The sequence below is a fragment of the Pezoporus flaviventris genome, unplaced genomic scaffold (assembly GCF_033815535.1).
Source record: "Pezoporus flaviventris isolate CSIRO_AGI_PZ_B2104156 unplaced genomic scaffold, CSIRO_AGI_Pfla_v1 ptg000016l, whole genome shotgun sequence".
Classification (NCBI taxonomy): domain Eukaryota; kingdom Metazoa; phylum Chordata; class Aves; order Psittaciformes; family Psittacidae; genus Pezoporus; species Pezoporus flaviventris.
The window spans coordinates 69,297-86,546 of NW_026892564.1; the positions used below are offsets into that span (position 1 = coordinate 69,297).

The 17,250-nt window shown below is 39.5% G+C and overlaps 1 protein-coding gene across 10 annotated transcripts in view; it reads left to right on the forward strand.

The window, feature by feature from the left end:
- The window catches only part of LOC133269865 (ankyrin repeat and sterile alpha motif domain-containing protein 1B-like), a 90,050-nt gene that overhangs the window by 21,579 nt on the left and 51,221 nt on the right, over positions 1-17,250 (forward strand). For all 10 annotated transcript variants that reach the window (XM_061454536.1, XM_061454534.1, XM_061454537.1 and 7 more), the window contains exon 2: positions 16,877-16,984. The gene's annotated coding sequence lies outside the window, so the exon portion shown is untranslated. The remainder of the gene's footprint in view (positions 1-16,876; positions 16,985-17,250) is intronic.

Here is a 17,250-nt window from a genome sequence, read left to right on the forward strand (position 1 = left end):
GGGAATGCAAGTCGTGCAGCCCCAGATGTCTTGCACTCTGGTACTTGTGGCAAGCTGAGAAATGGGTTCTGCTGCCCTGGACAAGTACATAGGTCAACAGGCAAGGACAAACAAGCAAACAAACAAAAAAGCATTTTTATTCTGCTTGGAGGATTTTGTTGTTAATATTTAAGTAAATGAAATGTGTGATCTATTGAATTATTTTCCTAACTGTTTATCTAACTTTAAATTGCATGAAAAATTCAATACCCCTAACATAGCAAAAGTGCTTTGAATGTTCTGTATTCACTGAGTGCATAATAACCTGCAGTGTATAGGTAACTTTTCAGTTTGCTGCACAGAGATTTAGCTGTGCAACTTTGAGCTAAGTTAAAATAATGATATACATTTTCCCATTTAATTTTAGATCCTATTTTTCAGTATGTGGGTCAGCTCCTTAATTCAGACCTGTATGAGTCTTGTTACACAAAGCAGGTTTAGAACTAGGATCAGGTCCTCCATGTTCTCATTTCTTTAAAATAGTGAACTGTAAATGAGATGTTTATATCTAGAAATGTAGATGTGTCAAATGACAGTTACTGTCTTATTGCAATCTGCACAATAAAAGTTATATTTACCTTCTGAAACAATTTATTTTTTTTTTTTTACTAGTGACTCTTATTTAAACCCCATATTCATGCTTCCATGTACTTGCACACCAAATACTTGGAATCAGCTCAATGAATCACACTAATTCAAGTTTCATTATACTCTCCATTTTATGCCTTAAAACTACACATTTACAAGGAGGTTGGGCTGGAAGATTTGTCAACACAGGTCACTGGAAGGTGTCACTGAGGGATACCAGACTAGGTCTTGTCCATAGAGCACTCTAAATACAGCATTACTGTACTATTCATATGCGGAAGTTCCTCTTGCCTTCAGTTTATATTCGATGCAGGATTTATTAACGTACATTTTATTATTCCAAGCACAGAGTAAAATTGTTGTTGAAGTTACAACAATGAGTGACTGCCCTTGCACTAGTAGAAGCCTATATAATATATTCTAGGTATACATCACATGGCCTTTAATCTTAACAGGTGGTATGAAGTGGTGAGCTGCTAGGTAAATATTATCCTGATTTTGAGAGGTACACGTGGGGAAAAAAAAAAAAAAAGCTAGTGTAGGCTTTTGGATTTTTAGTGTCTATTGAGTAATTCCATGCAGATCTTATGGTAGACAACTTCATTGTGCTTGTCAATTGTTTCACAGCTTTACACGTATTTTAAATGAGAGAGCTGGACTATACTGCTCTAGCATTTAAATGAAGCCAAATTAGTATTCTGTCAGCAAGCAGAAGGGGGTTTTTATACTAGAAAGGTGTAGGAGGGAGATGGATAATGACGGGTGAAACTTGCTGATACAAACACATGCCATGTTTTCTTAAAAATATGAAATTCTAAACCACTGAAGCTTGCAAATTGTTAAAACTGACCCTAGGTGATTTTAACATATATGCCAGTTCCTGGGGGCATACAAAAATTATTAGCAAAATAATACAATGGTAACATAAAGAAGTAAATTTTGATATTTTCTAAGTATTTCTCACTTCATGACACTGCAATCATTTTCAATTTAGACAGTAAGAAAATGTATCCAATGAAGAGATGTCATGAGATTTTAAATAGCTAAAAATTAGATGCACATTTTTTAAGAAATCCATAGCAGGCACCCATGTTCACGAAATCCCTTCTTTCTTCAAAATATTATTGAATAGCCATTCTGAAAAATGCTTCCTATTGGTAAAACATTTTCATGATAAAACATAAAAAAAATTCTCAATATGTTTTATCTCAATATAGAATTAAACCATCATACTATGCCTGGTAGTATACTAAGTTGTGCTAGGTCACAGCTGATGAAGCAAGCTGGTTGCAGTGCTCCTAGCAGCACCACTTGTGCAAAAGACTCACTGTACAGACTACGAAAGAATAGAAATGTATGTGGGTGTTTGTTCTCTTCATTTCAACGATATCCTAGAGATGCAAAATAAGGACAGAGATTGCTGAAGAATGAGGCGGTCTTCTTCTGCAAGCTTGGGTGGTTATAGCATAAATGACATGTATAATAGACATTGAACATACTTTAAAAAAATGTTTGTTACACAGTTATTTCACTGCTTATGGAGGAAAGCAGATACCATGAAATGCAATCAAATCTGATTTTATTATTAATCCAACAGCTTCCTTTCAGCTTTTCCATGGGCTTTTTACCTTACTTGTTCAGCAGTTTTAGCATGTTGTTTCGTCCTGTCACCTCTGTAGCAGTCTGCTGGACAAGGTTGGATTATGGCTGCAAATGCAGATTGAATTGCTGAGCTGAGTGGGGGGCAATAAAGAAATGCGGGAGACCTGGAGCAAAGCTACAATGGGGAAAGGAATTTGGGGTCTGTTGAACTGAGAACAAGATGTTAGAGGAAGGGAGAGGGTTGACAAATGAGAGAGAAGGAAATTGAGTTTGTAAAGAAGAAAATAGGAAAGTTATCCGAATAACCAGAAGAGACGAATAACGTAATCTACTCTGGTTTACCACAGATGCCTTGTGGATGTCGCCTACTGATATTTTTCAAATAGTTACCTTTTAATTTTATTGTAAAATGTAAATCCTTCCTATTTCTCATTTTATTACTGTAATGACCCTTTTCTTATCTTCCTTGTTCTCGTTTTTCGCTTGTCTTATTCATCCTTTTCAAATTTCTTCTCATTTTTCTCTCTCATGGGTTCCAAATTCCCATTTTACCTTATTTTTCCAATGTGTGTTGGTTGTATCTGCAATTAAGAAGTTGATTAATAAAATTTAACATTTGCATTTCAAGTTCTCAACAGATACAATTCCTTGTACAGTTAGGACTTAATTGTGTCTTGTGGTGCTTCTCACTGTCTTTTGATTCATGATTTACACTTAGTGTTTTGTCATTTATTTGCTTTCCCCTTTACTCCCTGACTACAGAGGAATCCCTGGCCTGTCTGAGGTCTTAGTTTACACTGATCTGTAACACAAATGTAGATTGTCATACTATATAGTTGGAGCTGTCTCTGAAGGCGTTTGTTGCTGCCTGTGTCCGTCCTAGCAACGAAGCATGACCCTGAGCTGCACTGGCTTGCAGTTGGACTGCAGGATGGCTGCAAAGCAGCCCCAAGTGGGGAATGGCGCACCCTGATGGTGGCAGGGAAATAAGTGTATTAAAGCATCCTGCTGTGCTTCAGGCTCCTTTATCTCGTGGCCTCCCAGCAGGCCAGTTTTGAACTGATGCTTCTGTGTCAATCGTCAGAGGGCTTTGCCAGCAGAGAGCTGTTTTCTGAGAACCCATTTCATAATTTCAGCATGCTAGTGGGTGTACCATGCTCTGCTCCCTCTCTTTTCAGAACTGAAATACATAATCTTATCTCCTGGGCAGCTCTGAAGTGCCAGTATCTTTAGTGTTTTCTTTTAAAATGTTTTGTTAACTTTACATATAATTCTAAATCTTCAAGAGTGAAGAATCTAGTTAATTTTCCCCAGCCCATCCTTGCTGCTCTTTGATGGGAAAACGGGGATGCACTGCTCTCATGCTAGTTCTGTCCTCTGGGCTCACTGCCAGGGAGGGCATTCAAGTCCCAGGGGACTCAGTGGGAACATCAGCACTTCATAAATTCCTTGTGATAGATGTTAATTCAGAAAAGATCAGCTGTACCTATCTTGGACCAAATCAGGGTGAAACGCAGAATGATTTCTTGAAGATTAAGAAATTGCCTGAAGCTGAGTAAACCCATTGTATGTGATACAGAAACATAACATTTCAAAAGCATATTTTAACCTTTTCCATAAGTATTCTTCATTTCTACTACTAAAGTAACACAGTAATTTATTTTCAATTCTGTGCATAAATTTTGTTTACTTACGCTGTTAAGTATCTCTGAGAAATCTGATAAAAAAATATGAACACAAATCATGAAAAGAAAATGTGTTATGATTCAAAGGTTCGTATTAGAGCAGAAACAAGAAAGCTTAAATGTCAGAGCTCTTAAAATGAGAAAAGCCTTACACTTTTCTGCATTCAGATCTGGATCACAAATACAGGAAGAACTAAAAAACCCCATATGTACTTGAATAGTAGTTTCTAAAACTATACTTACTTAACAGTGACCAGATTTAGGCTTACTTATTCATTTGAAAACCCCAAAATGTTATTTAATTTGTTAGTACAGAAATACATTTGAAGTCTAAGTTATATGAAGATAACTCAAGTAGTTACACATGAGAACATAGCAAATATGTAGTATGTTACATTATCATCTAATCATCCATAATAAGAGGGTTTTTTCCTCTTGCCATTCATGTAAATCTACTCTTCTGATTCATTATTAATCATAGTTCATGTGGTTATTGGTTGTAAAATGTTCACGACAAGATTTCTTATGTTACAGTGAGTTAATGTGATCTGTACTGTAGTGCATGTGTGTGACAGGACAATGTAGAAACTTACTTAGCTTCAGAATAATACTGCTGGCTATACATTATAGTATTATACCTAATACTATATATTAATAGGTATAGATATAAATATACATGTAAACTAATATCTTTCTGGTTTAACATTTGAAGCTCTAGTAAAATTAAAGGTCTACGAACTTGTTCTCCAAAACAGATGTGGTTTTTCATTGCATTAGTTTTGATCTGAAGGGTGATTATTTAACTTCATGGTAACATTTGTATTGTAAAATAGGATTAAAGAGATTATGATCTTTGCAACACATAAATGGGCAGTATCAGTTATATAAGATTTAACTGAAGAAATGTTAAAGATTTATTTTGGAAGTACAGATCACATGAGAGAATATAACAAATTCTGACTATCCTACTGGACAGCAGTACTGGGGGAATAATCTGAGCAGGAGTAGTAGAGCTACTGCGTATTAGACTGAACATCAATCAACAGCATAGCACAAAAAAAGGGCAATAATATATGAATGTTGTGCATACTAACAAGAGGAGTATTTATAAAAGCTTGCAGATTTCTGTCCCAGGGAGTGGTTTCCTTTGTGTTTCAACTGGGATAATGGGTTTATATGTTGGATTCTTTATGATCAGGTAAAATGAATTTAAGAGCAAGAGTTATTCTTGGTAGAAGAATTTTGCAAAATTGCATGTATATTAAGGTCAATAACTTGCAAAAGAAAAGAAAACTGTTCTTTGGTTTTATTTTTTTGTTTGTGTTTTTTATTAAGCAAAAGTTTACATGTTTATATTAGTTTTTAGATTAGGAGAAGGAGGAATTGTTTCTGCTCATCTTATATGTTATAAATAATGGCTAGTGTAACAGGCATGTTTCTTCTAGGGGGAACAAGACTGAGGGCAAACGTAAGTTTCTGCCAACATGTAAGCAGATGTTAGAAAGGAGATAATGGTGAATTATTTTCATAACTCTGTGAGGACAGAAATGCTAGAGAAGAGAAAATTCAGGTTGAATATTAACAAAAAAAACCCCAATCAAAATAATTTGATTAAAGATATTTGCTAAATAACAATATTTAGAATTATAAAAGTCATGACTAGACATTGGGGAGATTCTTGAAACATTGAGTGGTTTGGGAATCATAATAGACAAGATTTGGGAGCTCTGACTTCTTGCAATGTGGGGCTGCTACCCTGCAGTTAGCTGCATTTGTGGTTCTGCTACGTCGTCTTTGTGACTAGCCCCCTCATACAGCACTCTGAAAAACAAGGACTGCCGGTGTTACTACTACTGATGGGAAAAGTGGGTAATGAACTCCTTGGCACTGCCTTTCTTTCTTTCAACTTTATTGCATGGGTTGGATGGGCCTAAGATAAAAAAATAAGAAAAGCAAAGCCAGAGTGTGGAGATCCGGTTTATCTTCTTTTCGATACTCCCTTTGCAGAGAGCTTCCCTTTTTCAGGAACTTTTGATAAAGCTGAAGAAAAGGAGAGAAAGAGTAGAGGTGAAGAAAACACACTACACTACACTGTACAAGGAGCCCTGTGCAGCCCTTCTCACTGAGAAAATTCAAATAGAATTTATAGCAAGAAAGACTTTCCCATGATAACCCATTCATTGGTGGGTTTTGCCAGAGTTCTTCATTAACAATGTATCTGCCCAAACCGTGGAATTCAAAAAGATACGGTCATCTCTGTTCTTTTTAATTTATAATGCAGCTTTAAGGGCAACAAGTTTGAGATGACCAAAGCTTTGCTGTTTTTCACTGTTAACATGAAGTTCAGTTTGTCTTTTTTTCAGCTGTAGTACTAAATCAGCTGCCTGTTTGGAGAGCTCTTCAGTACAGCTTGCCCACTCGCTTTGTTCTAATTTGGTTATGTACAAAAATGTTTCTTCCTTAAGCCATACTAATGTTGAATGTTTAATGAAGGAATCTGCATAAGAAGATGTGTATGATCTGAGCGGCCTTGCAGTTTCAATTTCTCTCAAATCATGCAGACAGTAATCTTTTACATTGGAATTTGTTGTGTTGCTCAGAGCCACAAGGGAAGAGCCTGCTTGAGCTATTGACAGACGAGTATTTTTGCCACTTTATTTGTATCTTTTTGTAACCCCGCTTTTTGATGGTGTTCCTTCCTGCTCTTACCTCAAGGCATGAAAGAAAAAGATATTTTGAGAAATGCTTTTGCTGTCCCCTTGCTGCCCCTGGCAGAGTTAATCCAGCCATCCCGCTGTGCTTATAGAGCCTGTTCTCTCCCACCCACAGTGCTTCCTCCTCACAGATTAAGAGTCAAAGTACAGCATGATGCAGCACTGCCTATGATGTATGATTCTGCTCTGCCATGGTCACCATTGCTTTAAGGTAATAGCATTGCTACTGTTGTGATAGCATAAAGGGTATGAATGAAGCAAGGATATAAGGAGGAACTAATAGGGTTTTTTAAGCCATACCAAGTAGCTGGAAAGTGGACAAGATTTGGGGTTCAGAATCTGACAAACATCCTTGCAGTCTGAACCAAATGTTGGTTAGACAAAATTGCCCTTAATTTATTTTAGTTATGCTAATCGATAAGACTAGCTGAAAGAAACAGTAGATTACTATAGCTGCAGTTGAGATTAATTGGTATCTTTTATACACATGGTAGCTTCTTCCAGTTGTTGTTAAAGGATGAGATTGATGATGGGGGAAGAGGGGCTGAAACCTGAGGAGAGGGACTGGTGGCATTTATTTCAAGCTGTGATTTTTTTCCAGAACCTGTAGTAATTGTTTTAATGAGTTTAATTGAGTAATTGTTTAATGAGCAAAGATTGCAAGCCAGGATACTATAAGACAACTGAGAAAATAAATTGATAGAGAAATTTTATTTATTATTTTTATGCTAAGGTTGTATATGATGCCATGTGCTATACTGAGATTCTCAGTCATTCAAAGTTTATTCTTTTGTGGAGTGTCCTTGCTGACAGAAAAGTAATGGAATTGGTCAGCTGGCTGTTGCTGCAGAGCAGGTAGAGTGGTACATCTTTACAACACATCATATATGTAGGTGTTTATTTCCTGTAGTAATGAAATTATAATCTTGATAGAGGTGACATCCGTGGACTGCACATAACACATGGTACCCAGAATAGAGTCAACGGCACCTATACTAGCACATCACAAAATGTATTTTACTTCATGCAGTGTGCCAAATGCTGTCAAAGAAAAAGGCATGGCTGAGGCTAAGTAGCCCCTCTGCAGTAGTGTCATGGTTTAGCCCCAGCTGGCAGCTAAGTACCACACAGGTAGTTGCTCACTCCCTCCGTTCCCTCCCCCAGTGGGATGGGGAGGAGAGTTGGAAAAAGGTAAAACCCATAGGTTAAGATAAGAACATTTTCAATAACTGAAATAAAGTGAAATGTAATAATAATAATAGAGAAAAGAAGGAGAGGAATAAAACCCAAGAAACACAAATGATGCACAAAACAGTGCTCACCCCCTACTGACTCGCCCAGCCTGTCCTGAGGAGTGATCGGTGGCATCCAGCCAACATCTCGCCATCTGATATACTGGACAGGATGTTCTATGGTATGGAATATACCTTTGGCTAGTTTGGGTCAGCTGTCTTGGCTTTGCTTCCTCCCAGCTTCTTTGGCAGCACCTCACTGGCAGAGTATGAGAAACTGAAAAGTCCTTGACTTAGGGTAATCTCAATTTAGCAACAACTAAAACGTCCCTGTGCTCTCAACATTATTCTCAGACTAAAGCCAAAACACAGCACTGTACAAGCTACTAGAAGCTTGTAGAAGAAAATTACTACAAGAAAATTACTAGAAGAAAATTAACTCTATCCCAACTGAAACCAGGGCAAGTAGGGTGAATCCACACTGATTACTGGTAAGACAGAAACAGTTGTGAGAAGAAAAACATCTTTCATTAAATGGCTACCCTGTCTCTGCCAGATTTGCTCCAGTCCTTGGGGAGAAAATGGTAGACACCTGACAGACAAACTAGAAAACTAGTAACTGCTGACTACTAAAATCCATAGGCCCAAAGACCGTAGTTTCTCTTTAAATGTTGGTGTTCGGGTTCTTTATAGATTTATTTTTTTTATGCCCTCTTCTTTTGGGCATCCATTGTAAAAGGAGCTGCAGTTTCACTGGTGGATGCATTTCCTGTTTGGTTTGCAGCGCTGTAAGCACAAGCAGCTGCTAAAATGAGATTTCCACCCCTTTCTCTTTCCCCCATCCTTCACTGTACTTTCTGACCATTTACTTATGTCAGTATTAGCTTTTCTGTGGTCAAGTAAGGAAGCAGATGAGGACCTTCCTTACACAGGCCCTACAGAGAACTTCTCCCTGTCCTCCTCCCAGGTCTCTTTTTAAGGTGGATGGGATCCCTGGAGCAAGATCCCTGGGAGGTTGCTCTGCTGCAGCTGCTCCTGCTGTGCAGCCCAGCATCCCTCCTGTTGGACCAAATCCTGGTGTTTTCTTCTGCAGATCTTCTTCTAAGGAAGCATTTCCATGCAGTTTTCACAAGACTTATGGGACAATTAACCTGTACTTTGTCAGTGAATTGGGATGAGTTGTGTCCTTAGATCATGCTATCAGTTTATACTAGTAAAGTATTTACATTGCCAGTGATAGCTTTTGTAGCAAAGGCTGCAAACACTTTCCACATTTTTATCTTTATGATACTTTTACAGTTCTTCCCTTAAAACAGAGGATAAATATTAATACTAGCAGTAGAATAGTAATACATGATCAAATTTGTAACTCTGGAATGTTTAATACTTTAGGGGATAAGGGTATTTTGGATTGCTGTATGTGGTGTCTTGTGCCAGTCATTCCATAGCACAGCCTGAATGCAAGCCGTAGGTAGCTTCTGGGTGTAGAATTGGCTTGAACTAGAGATTCAAGGGTGGAGCCCATGCTTTCAATGTGAATGTTTTACGATACAGAAAAATAATTTTACTAAACTGAAAATACTTTAGTGCAATAAAAATCAGGTCTTTGTGCATACAGCTAGTAACTGGCAAATACACTAGTAAACTGAATGTGTTCAGACTAACATCTCTTAATAACATTTGTTCTGATCCTTGGTCCAGGTTCTCCTGTCCCGTATTTGGCTTTTCTTTCTGTATTTTTTCGGCAGTCATTATGTATCTAAAAGATGTTGACAGTTTAAAAAAACAACACATAGAAGGACCTCCGTTAAATTCTAGTATTAGAAGGAGATATTTAATGCCTCCCTAGGTTTTTCATTATTTTTACTGCCTTTTTTATCAGACTATATAATTACATGATATAGAAATAATTCTGAATCCTAATATATTAATATCTGTATAATTAACTGATCTTATTCTCATATGACAGAGTTTACCTTTTTATGACTGCATTGGTTATAACTGTGAGCTACATTAATCTGCATTTTCACTCCAAGCAATGAATGGCTGTTTGCTTCTTCTGATATGAAATCATTCATTATAGTATGGTATTAGAAGGCTTTAGGAAAAAAAAAGCGCTATTTATTTAGTAGACAAATGTCCCACTCTTTAAAAGGCCTTGAACGTTGTTTATTTTTTCCCTTTTCCTTAGAATTAAATCCGTGATGAAATTTAATCAAGATCAGAAAAAGGATCAGTGTTAGAGCTGTTAAAATTTTCTATGGAGATTGGTATCTCCTATTATTACACAAGCTGTACTTTACACTTGTATACAGATTAATGTAGTTTGCTGATAATTGTGTATTAAAAACAGATAAATAAATTATTAGCTCATTATGAAATGTTTTGTAGTACCAGAAACTTTAATTAAAATTCATCTGATGTGTATGTAATCCTGGAAAATGCTGTGGGATAACATATTGCCACTGCTACTGCTCTCTCATAGTGCTGTATGATTAACATTGAAGACCTCACAAAGGTTGGCCAGGAATAATATTCCTGGTGTCTATGACCACACATTTCCAAACCTGATCTGAACCAGTGACTAGGTCTGTTATTAATTCAACATGCACGTGGAAATGCATGTCACCAGTGGAGGGAACAGTCTAAAAAGTCTATCCACTAGGACTCAATTTGGAAATATATTCCACCTTTCAAAGTGCCCAGTATTTTCTCCACTTGCTGCCTGTGAAAACAGAAGGAATGTTTTCGCTTTATGTACACACCTGCTTAGTGCTTGGTATTTTTCACATAGGTAATGTTTTCAGCTTTGTCTCTCAGAATACATAAACATTATTGTAATAATCTTTGAGTTTGTATGTATAACAGTGTCCTGGGTTCAGCAGTAGCAGTCATTTTCCTCCTTCTTGGTAGCTGGCGCAGTGCAGTGTTTTGACTTTCAGCTCGGGAACAGAGCTGATAACGATGATGTTTTGGTTTGGCCAAGGACTTTGTGAACTTCATGCTCTGCCACGGAGGAGGGGAAGCCGGGAGGAAGCAGAGACAAGACACCTGACCTAAACTGACCAAAGAGGTATTCCATACCACAGCACGTCATGCCCAGGAGGTAACTGGGAGTTACCTGGAAGAGCTGGTGGACTGCAGGGTTGGAGGAGGTATCGGTCGGTGCTTGGTCAGGCTGGGGGGGCGACTTATCGGTCAGCTGGTGGTGAGGTGATGTATTCTCTTCCCTTGTTATTTCTTTTATCATTGTTATTATTGGTGATGGCAGTTGTGGTTTGTGTTATACCTTAGTTACTAAACTGTTCTTATCTCAACCTGTGGGAGTTGCATTCTTTTTGATTCTCCTCTCCGTCCCTCTGGGAGTAGGGGGAGGGCAAGAAGGGAGGGAAGTGAGTGAACAAGCTGGCTGGCTGGGTTTGAACCACCACAGTGCTTTTTGGTGCCCAGCGTGGGGCCAGTGGGCCCAGTGGACTAGATACTTGCCCATACTGTCCCACACACCCTGCCACTCATGGCTGTCCAGCTTTGGGGAAAATCTCAGTGTCCCCTATATCGTCGTCTAACCCCAGACAAGACCCAAACCAGACTCCGCTTAACTTTTGAGATCAGACAAAATGGTGGTGGGTAAAACACAGTCTGTATGTGTGCCAACATGCTGATCCCCATCACAATCAGCAGGCAGGTCCCAAGGATACCCAAAGGCCATTCAAAACCTTCAGAACTCTCAAACGATGCTGCTGTACTTGTCACTGGGGCTGGTGTAGCTGCTGTGCTTGCCGGCTCTCCCACCACCAGCTTCTCTCTTTCTGAGTCCAGCTCTTCCTCCTCTGCCTTGCTGGGAAATGCTGCGTGGTCTCCTGCATCCTCCTGGGGCTTGGCTGGCGGCTTCCGGGGAATGCTCTCGGCCGTCGCTGGGCTCGGCTCCTCCGCCGCCTTCTCCCGCTGCTCAGCAGCCGCCTCCTTCCGCTCCTCGACCGCCCCGACCTCCTCCACCGGCAGCCGTCCCCTCGCGGCCTCGGGCCCCCCTCCCGCCGCCGCTTGGTCCCCGGGGCCGCTCTCCCGGGCCGCTTCAGCAGCCGCCGGCTCTCGGGGCTGCCCCCCCCTCGGCTCCCCGCGGCCTCACGAAGACGGAGGCGAGGACGAGGGCCCGGACAGTGAAGAGCAGCCGGACGGCCACGTCCGTCTCGCCTTGCTGCTGGAGCCCGCCCGTATTACAAGTCATTGCCATAAAGTACGGTGAGACAAGAGCCTTAGCCCAGGCCCCACACTTGATAAACACTAACACAGCAAATACCGGCTCTAAGTAATGTACTGCATTCTGAAACTGTGAGATCAAGAGGAACAACTCTGAGAGCCAATAAATCAGCATTGTGACGAGTGACTATTAATCTGGTCAGATCTGTTGTTATCTCAACACCTCGTGCCCCACACTGGGTGCCAAAAAGCACTGTGGTGATCCAAACCCAGCCAGCCAGCTTGTTCACTCACTTCCCCCCTTCTTGCCCTGCCCCTACTCCCAGAGGGACGGAGAGGAGAATCGAAAAGATTGCGTGCAACAACTGTCTTTGTGAAATGCTGTCATCAAGACAACAGACATCTGTTTCCAGTTGGGTAATTAATTCAGGGCAATAATGGTGCATATTTCATATCATTATGATATGAAATTGTAAGTCTCTTGCAAGACTCTTTGTAGGCATAAGAAACAATTGGTTCCACTGCAGTTGAGGAAACCAGGAAAGTCTTGCATCTAGCACAGTTGGAGCAAGTCTCTGACCTGCAGGGTCCTTTGGCGCCTCTCTGTTTTCCTGTGCCTGTGCTTTGCTGCGAAGTCAGGGCTTTGTAGGAAAATCCCTGGCCTGATAAAAATGGCAACGGTTTGTGATAATTTAGGGTTGGAAGGAATCAGTAGCTGCAGTCAGGATGAGAAAGAGCATAAAGCATCTGTATGTGAAAAATTCAACAGATGTTTAATATGGTTTGGACTGGATTTGGCTGTGTCTGGTAAGCCACTGGGCATTCAATATCACAGCTGACTCAGGCATATTTATCTTTCAAAATATCCCAATTATTACAGTATGTAATCTTGGTCAGTATGTGGGGCATAGGGTTTTTTTTTGCCTTTTTTTGCTTGGTTAGTTTTTTTTTAATTGTTAATCACTGACAGCAGTTCTGTGGATAGTATTTGTAAACATTTTGAACAGTTGTCCATGCTGGGAATTTATATAACAAGTGTATTTAATCGTTTTTCAAATTTTTACTGACACCAACTCTGATGATCAGGTGAGGTGCAGTGGTTGGTGTGGGCTCACTTCCTGTGTATTCTGGGCAGTGCTGTGCTTTAGGATAAAGCCCTATGAGGTGTCATTGTGGCAGCAAAGTAGGACTAATCAGTATATCCTTCACGCACAGTTCCAGATAGCCTGGAATTTATTCCTATATGACCAGCAGTAAGATGGTTAATAAAATTGAATTTAGCTAGCCTTTTGAGCTCTTTGCTTGGAGAAATAGGAAGATCGCACCTTGTTGGCATGTATTTGCTATTTTTTTCCTTCTTAAATTCTGAATTGTCTGATGCTGCTACCAGAGAATCATTAGTACTATTTTGATCACTCTCTAGTTTGTGGCTAATTCCCAGTGTCTGATGGCTGCTACATGTTTAGTCCAGACCACTTGCACTGTTATAGTTCTTCCGTTAGCCCATACAGTTAACTTTTCAGGTTATCACAAAAGAAAGAAAATTTATAACTTGAATTTCAGTAATCTTTAGAATACTGATTTTAAAGGGGGAAGGAGGGGAGGGAGTGAAAAAATTATAAAAATACGGTATTGGATCATATTGTTCAATCACAAGAAAAGATCAGGCAGAAGAATGTTGCAGAAATAATGCTTAGTTTTAGATGGAATAACTTTTTAATTCCAGCATCTGCACATACACGGTCATCAGGGACTTACTGGACTACATGTGTTTGTTTTTTAGAATATCTGTCAACTAAGAAACCTAAATGCCAAGTGTAAAATTGGTTACATTTGTGGATTCCTTACATTTCCTAGTGGAATTTCATTTTGTATGCTAATAACTGGAGAATATGGATGTAAAAATATTATTAGGTTTGTGAACGTGTGTAATTTCTTTGGACAAATGACTTGCCCTATTCTGCTTTAATTTATTACAGAACCAAATGTAAGTGAATATATGTGATGGAGTTGTATTATTTTTGTCTCAGGTATCCTATTGTTGGTGTGGAAAGTGGCATGTCATGTAAATGCCTTTTTTTTTTTTGTCCCAGTAACAGAATCACAGGTTGTGGAGGGCCTTAGGCTACACTGAATAGTTTCTTGACATGTAGCTGATTCCTGCAGCAACACTGCAAAGCTCATTTCACTGTCATATATTGAGTAGGCTACAACCCATTTGACAAAATGCTTCACTATGAAGCACAAGTGCACTGTATTGGCTGTCGGTATAGTTCAGTGTTGTGTTCACTGTTATCAGGTATGTAGAAAATATTCCTGGGGCTGTAACCTGTGGGCTAAAGAAGTGCAAGACTTGTAATAGTTACCTGATACACAGCACTATGATATTTCTAAGATACTGCTTTAGGCAACTTTACCATTGCACTCTGTTGACCTATATTTGTGATATTTGACATTTTGCATAAATACTGTCAAGGGTAATCCATCACGGAACAAGTTTTCAGAGTTTCAGGGTGTTTGTTAAACTCTGATAACTAAAATATAGAAGTGTTTCAGAAAACAGTATTTTATATTTCTAAGTTGTGAAACAGGTTTTCTAAGTAAGAAAATTACTATGGGGTCCATTTCCAGAAGAATACAGCCGTCCTCAGTTAACAAGAATATGTGGTGCAGATGGGACTGGGCTACAGCTGCCTTTTGGCTGAGGACCATATGTTTCTGTAGGTTGCATCTTTAAATCCCTACCACTTCTGATTTAGGGTGACCACTATTTTAACGGAAAAACTAAATGTCAAATAAGCTTAGCAGTGCTTATGGTGTTTAAAGATCTGTATTGCTTTCAAATTGAGCACAGTTTTTGAAATAAAATAGCCGTTTAGACCCATCTGCTGACCTCCTATGTGCCAAGTCCCTCTTCTGTCCTTTTCTCTCCTGTTCAACAGCTGTTAAGTCAAAGAGAATTGCTTTGTGTGGTTGATACAGCTAATAAGGCAGTCAGAGCATCAAGGAGCTTGAAACAACGTGAGAACTATAGCTTGACTTAAAAATCTCTGGATAAATGTTCTTGATGATTGGGAAGGACAGAGAAATAAGCAAGTTCATTGAAGTGAATTACCTGAGTAACGCTTAAAGCGGCTGTAGCTCATTCCTGTGTTTCATATAGTTAAATACGGAGACAAACTGTGCACCCTTCTGTTTAACATTCAATGTAAACTAAACACATAACTGTCTCCTGCATGCCTCTGGCATTTTTGTGTGTGCTGTGCTGTCTCAGCTTCACTTGTGCTTCTCCAGATTTAGACTAATAAGGAAGCACACAGCAGGCTTGTGGGACTCTGCGGCTTGGGTCTGCAACAGCCCAGTAAGCTGCCTCTCCAAGGAAGGCCTCAGTCTCTTCCATGTCATAGCCCATTACTTAATAGATGCAGGCAGACAAGATGTTCTTTATGTTCAACAATATCAGACAATACAGAAGCATCCAACAGAGGAAGTGTGGACCAATTCACATGCCTGTGGATGGGCAGGAGTTCACCCACCATAATAATGACAGCATGTTGCTCCGCTGTATCCTGAGATAGTGGATCTAAGAGATGTCATAGAGGAGTTGTTGGGGTTTAGGTTCTGTTTATTCTCATGAGTGGTAGCTCTTAGTGGTACTGCTTAAACTGAGATAATTGTTCACTTAAAGAGCATTTTCAGGGCTTTTTGGAGAATATTACTTTTTCTAGGTTGAGTGAGAAATTCCTCTCTACTGAAGGGTGTTGACACATGGTGGTCCTAAATATAGTGGGAAGTACTGTCTTCTGAGTGGGAATGGAGGCAGCTCTGGTGTATGAAACCATATATACAGTCTGGAAGAGTTACATGAGGACATGATTCTGCAGAGCAGAGGTTTGCTTCTACAATTAGGGCATTGTAACCATGAAACAATAGCAACAAAATATGATTTTTTTTTTTTTCCATTAATGTTTGATTTTACAACTTGCTGCTTCTGCCCTCTCTCTTTTCCTGAGAGCAGTTGTGGTTTTGTATGTGGCAGGGACACAGAGAGATACAAGTGGGGAGTGGTTGCAGTAAATTCAGTACACCTTTTTTTTTGGTATTCTTGGAGTCTGGACAAGCACAGTGTATTTGAATCTGTCCACTGACAGTCACATTTGCGTGCAACAGAGATTTTTTTTCCTTGCATCTGATAAAAGTAATACACCTCCAGGACGAAGTTTGTACATCCTGTGTTTCTTATGCAAGGATGATTCTACATGATAATTCAAACTGTATGTGTCATTCAGAGATTACCTGTGAAAGGCATGGTGAATTGAATTTAAAGTGCTAACATTTATTCACTGTGAGTTTCCTTTTCTCCCTTCTTGCCTTCTCTAAGCATTTGCTGGCTATTACTCACTCCCTTTCTCATCTATCCTGTGAATCCTCTTAACCCTCATCATTCAGTGTTTGCCTGCACCTCTGCATTTCCTTCTCCAGTCTCTTTCTCCCTCTCCCTTGTTTTTGCTCCATCTCTGCTGCCTTCTCTTCCTGTTTCATTTTCCTTTCCTCTTTATTAATTTTTGATTATTTTTTTTTCCAGTTTTCCTCATCTATACCTGCTTTGGTTTCTTCCTTCATTCTGCAGGGTTTTTCCTCTGATCTTGCCTCTCGTTTTCTCAGCTGACTGCCTTGCCCTGCTCTCTGTCTGCTTAGCCTGTGTAGTGGACTAACTTGTTAAAAAGGTTAAGAAGAAAATGGCTTCACTCTGAATAGGTCTTCATTTAATGATTACAATGTGTTCTTTTTAACAAGGTATTTTTTGTTATTATTTCAGGTCTTAAAAATTAGCTTGATTGGCCACCGGAAGCGCGTTCTGGCATCTTTGGGAGACAGGCTTCACGAAGATCCTCCTCAGAAACCACCTCGGTCAATAACCCTCAGGGTGAGTCCCCTGGAAAATTTGTTTGCATTTCTCAAAAAGTCAGCAAGCATTTCACAAGTCACGTGAAAACAACAGCTACTTTGGGTGGGCTTCAGCTTACTTCATCTCTGAAGCTTACAGTGTAGACACCTTAGGCTGACCTATTCAGTCGCTGCATATAGCCAACGGAGATAAGTTGTCATTTGTACAGTGTGATTCACCTGACTTGTTTCAGATGTCTACCTTAGGATGAAATAAGTAGTGTCTTAGAAGTCCCCACTTACCTT